A 5,704-nucleotide genomic window follows, 5' to 3' on the forward strand; every position below is an offset into this window, starting at 1 on the left:
CTCTACATTTCAAGTAATAAACATGAGTTTTCTTAATGAAATGTGGTACACGTAGGGAATTTAACCCAAATTCCCAACCTGTGAGAAACAAAAAAAAATAAATAAATAATAATAATAATAGAGAAAACATACGCCAGAGAAATCACACGCACAAGACAATATTTACGTAGTTCAGCAATTTGCCTACGTCCACGGAGTTGCAGGGATTTCACTATTATCAGGGAAAAGTACAAAGAGCAACTACAGTTTTTCTCTCTCTCAAAAACACGGCAACAAAGCACAATCAAACCCTAATCACAAAATTGCGCTTTTCTACACAAAAACAGGCCAAAATTTTTTTTCCCAGGGACTAAGCTTCAATAAATCTCCCATTAAAAATCACGCAACATTATTCGGGTCGGGTCGAGTCGTCAACCAAATCAAACACAACTAGACTCCACAAAGCCCAACAATACAAATATTTGATCTAGAGGATACTTGGATGTGGTATTATTATTATTATTTTTTTCCTGAGAAAGCTAAAGATTTGGTGATTTGATTGGACTTCATGTCTTTTCAGCCTTTTTGCTTTGTGAGAAACGGTTAGAAATAACTTGTTTCTTCTCAATTTTCAATGAGGGCCTTACTTTTTTCTTCTTCTTTTTTCACAACATTATATAATATATTAGTACTATTGGGGGCCCTCTTACAAGTGGGGGCCTTAGGCGATGGCCTAAATGGCCTATAGGTTTAGCCGACACTGCCTATAAATGCTTCTTGAACGATGCCAACCATTTCTTCACATTACTTAATGCATTTTTAACTTTGTAACTAAATTTGAACTAGTTTCTCCCAAACAAACCCACAATCATAAATTCATAACCTATGACTTCTTGAACCCCATTACCTAAGAACAACCAACAACAAAAAGTCAAAAACCAAATCAACCTAAAGACACAACAACAAATCAACCAAACACAAAAATCCAGACCACAGGCACAAACCCATTACCAAAGGTCAAACCCAAATCACAAAGGGACCAAAAAATCAGCATCACGCCACCATTGCAACCCCTATTAGAAACTCTATCACGCCATGCCCACAATTGAAACCCCCATTAGACACAATTCAAACATGACGATGGTATATGATGACAATGTGGTGATTGTCATTGTCAAGAAGGAATTCTCAAAGGATCTTGAATAGTTGAATTTTTGGTGCAATTGCAAGTAAATTTCACTAAAATGTTTTATTATCACATTGCCCTCCCATCGAGGTAACCATGCCAAAAGCAAGAGTTAACCTCATCTCCTTTAAGCTCATCAGCTCATGAGCTTAGTGTCCATTTGAAAATGGTTTATTTTCGACAGCTTATTTGCATAATATAAGACAAAAGGTTAAAATTATACTTGTGTGTTTGGTATCAACTTATTCAACTTTTTGTTGAAAGTGATAAAGTATACTTATACTTTGAAAAAGTGAGAAAAATGTGAAATTTTAAAAAATTGTACACAAAAACTATGAAAGTTGGAGCCAAGCAAACACTTAGGGTATGTTTGGTACACTGAATGTGGATTACAACAGAAATGATAATCTTTATTATCAGGAATAAAATGTGTTGTAATTGAATAACTAAACATATTTATTAGTTTGGTTGTGAGTTGTAATATTAGAATAAAACTTATGATCTATTTTAGGAAATAACTCATTCATACAAATATATTTCCTAGAAAATAATATATTTTAAATTTTAGAGAGATGAGTTATTTTTTGATGATTTTTTTATTTCCATAATTGTAAGGTGAATATGGAAAGTTTATTTATTTGGAAATATATTAATGTTAGAAATTATTACAACCCTTTTAGAGAGGAATAGTTATTCCTCATTTTAAAAAATAGCTATTCATAAAGAATGACTATTCCCTGTAATAAAAACATAACCAAACTATTGAATAGCTAAATCATAGGAATAACTATTACATTACAGTGTTTATTACAGTCTACCAAACGTGCCCTTAGTCTTACTTCATTATTGAGAAACAAAAGTATGTCACCAATTGGAAGTTGAAACCCTCACCAGCCACACTGCCACTAAAAGCTTACTCACAAATAAATCCAAAATTCACTCCAAAACACTTAAAGCCGCCACCCAACCAGCAAATGGACATTGTCACACCACTCAAGCCCCCCAAATTGACGAAGCCTGATTTGTGCCAATTATTTATTTTTGGAGAAAAAATTATTTAAATAACATAGAAAAAAAAATATTGAAGCCTATATATATTAAAATAATAAAAGTGAGACTTTTAGATCAAATTAAAACTTGAATGAGCCTAATCGTGAATGCTTTAACAAGAGAAAGAATATAAAGTATGATAAAGGTGAATTTGAAGAAGTGAGCAATTAAAATATAAACGGAACTTTTTAACTATAATTTTTGTCTAAAAATTTGGCTAGGCTTATCGGAATGCTATTTAGCTTATATGGATATAAAGTGAGAGGACGTAACCACTCATTTGGTGAGGGCTATTCCTCTTAGGGTGGATTTGTGTTTGTAATCTTGTTGGTTAATGAAATTATTTTATTTTGGAAAAGAAAGGGAAAAAAAAAAATAGCCCCTCACATTCTTGCAAGTTGCAATAAGGGGTTTTTCTTTTTTTGGTTAAAAAAAAAAGGTTAAACCAATGCAATCTAGTTAGCAATGAAATTGCTATCCAGTTCAAAAGAGAGAGAGAGTGAGTAAATTCAGTGCCAAACTTAATAAATGTAAATGCTCTAGGTTCTGAACTTGGGCCCTTCTCATTTTAAGGTTGGTCTGTTTTCATACCAAAGACAAAGAGCTGGGCCTAAGGCATATCAATGTCATTCAGGCCTGAGCAACAGGTTATTTAATCATCTTTTGATAGTCACATGCCCGACACAATTTCAAAGTCAAATCGGTGTATTCAAGAATTTCTTAATCACATAAAATAAGGCCCACAACTAGCTGGGTAGCTCTACTGCTTTAGTCTCTAGACCAACCTGGATCGGTGGATCTAGGCCTATCTGCTCTTCTATTACTATTACCTCGAAGACCTAAAATACTAGTTGAAGGAAAACCTCATTAGTCATTAGCCTATGCATATCTCTTGATTCCTTATGATTCACCACCCTTCCCTTATGTTTTTGTGTTGTGTGGGTTCAGAATACTTTCTCAAATGTTATGTGAGTGAGATATGAAAATTTCAGTAATTTTTTCGATACATACAACAAGTCTATTATATAAATGGGCAAACTAAATCTTTTGCATCTAATGCGTTGAAATATTAGACACAAATCAAACTTTTTTGCATTCAGCAATTATCTAGACGTAGATGTCCAGTAGTACATTAGAAGAGATAGAAGACAGCACATCTTATTTTCAAAATATTTGTCATTTTTGTGTCACATCCAGTGTAGTGGAGCGTTGAATGCAAGTTAAATCCTTACGTGATCAGCCATCTTTCTTTAGATTAAAAAAAAAAAAGTTCTAATATTGAAAATGAGATTGAACTAAAAACAACCATAGAAAATGATATCATTTTACCTGAAATAGTTGAATCGAACCATAATTATGTGAACAACCTGTCCTCTAACACCTCTCAAATCATATGAGGTCCATAGAAGGCACATCAAACTGGGCAGTCGGCGCTTCACGTCTCTCACATGGCCTCAAAGTCAACTTACCCTCATTTAAGGGCTCAAATAGGAGCACAAGAAGCTGCAACAAAGTCCTAAACCTCTTAGGCCTAAAGAGAATTTTGATTTCACAATCAAAGCCACTGTGTAAGAAGGTTGTTATCTCTCAAAATCATAAATGAACAGCCCTATAATTGATCATTTCCTGAAGTCCATTATTAGTCCTAAAAGGTGTTGCTCATTATATGATAAATTCAAATACAGGTGGGGTCTAAAAACTTATGTCTAATTCATGATGTTATCGGAGTAATAGAATTGTCAAACCGACTTGGTCCTAGATATGCTATCAAAAGAATAAAATTGAAGAATTCCAAGATGACCAAGGTCTAAAGACAGCTCATTGCAGTGAAGAAAGGGGACCTTGATGAGACAAAGATCACACCCATTATCCTACTTCTGACACTTTTATGCCTAAATTCAAACGGGCTACACTGAGATTAACCAGAGATTTGTAGGAATTTGATACACCCAAAAGCCATATAATCCTTTTTTGCACGGTTAAACATGGCTCTTGAAGCAATAGTTATACACACGATGGGAATCTAAATAATCAAATACAAGGCAATGCAACCGACACGTTAGGTTTACCAATCTTATTTTCTTATATTTTTAGCCTAGGATTTAGGTTTACCAAACTAAAAGTGGGGACTGGGGACTATATTAGCTTAGGAATGAATAATTTTGAAAATTTTCTTGTCTTTTTCCATCTTCTTCTATTGGTTTAGGATAATTGAAGTTACATAATTCAAGCCTCAAGGTCATAAATAGTAGAAATATGAACATATTTCATAAACTAAGAATCTTGGAATTCAACTAACACATTCTAGTATTTTTAACGGAAAAAATATTATCTAAATCTCTCTACTTAACTATCAGTAAATCAAAAACATATATCACAATATTTTAATTTTTGCAATTTATTGAGCTTGAATACCAACCAATTATTAGTAATATCACTATCATTTTGTAATTAATGATATGAGATAAACTTATTAGTACTATCATTTTGCACTAAACAATTATAACTTTTGTTGAGAAAGAACAATTATAACTTGTCAGTCAATAAATTATAAAATATATCAGATAAGTTGTGGACGTAAATTTATTAATCATTAAAACATTAGAAAGGAAAAAAAAAATGGATGAGAAACTTATCCAAAGCTTAACATGCCATGTGTGTGCTTGAGAATGAGATAACTATGTTCTGTATATTTCACAAGAATCACAACCATGGACAATATGTGGGGGACCTTTTTATTTATTTATTTATTTTTTTATGACAGGTCTGTGACGAAGTCACCTAACTCTTGATAAATCACCACATGGGCCCAAAACCCATGTGAGTGGGCTCACTGGGCTGGAGCCCTACTAGTCAGCATGACGTCATCTTTCCTCCATGACAACACCATGATGTCACACCCAAAAAGGTTGGAGTTGGCCTGGTCTTATACTCTTATTATATATACCCAAGTGACGGTGCAAACTATTAATAAGTTTAATAATATATAACACGACATTTTTATTTTTAATACTTTTTCTTTCTTTAGAATTATTGGGATTGGTCAAGAAATTTAAAACTCAACTAATTGAAATTTTTTTGGTGTTTTCAATAAAGAAATTCAAAGTTTAAATCTCTTCATTCTCAACAATCAAATTATCCCAAAATAAATAGTCAATTCTCTCCAAATTATACTGTGGGGCCCAAATGATTTATGGGCCAGGCCCATCTACCCGGGGAGAATCCGAAGGCCCAAGCCGAGGAGGGCTACGGCCCAAGCTCGACAAAATAGCCTATGGATACCGCCGAGGACAGCTCAGTCCTCGGCAGACCCAAAGTCCCCCCTGAAAGAAGAGTAAAAACGGTATAGGACTGAAACTAAGAAGAAAGATCTAAAATATCCAGGGAAAGCTGCCTTTACTGCCATTCAATGCTCTGAACCTGACAGAGCCGCATTCTTTGGCTTTTACAACCACCCCCAACGACTTTGAATATGGACTGATGGGACAA

The sequence above is a fragment of the Quercus lobata genome, chromosome 2 (genome assembly GCF_001633185.2).
Source record: "Quercus lobata isolate SW786 chromosome 2, ValleyOak3.0 Primary Assembly, whole genome shotgun sequence".
Classification (NCBI taxonomy): domain Eukaryota; kingdom Viridiplantae; phylum Streptophyta; class Magnoliopsida; order Fagales; family Fagaceae; genus Quercus; species Quercus lobata.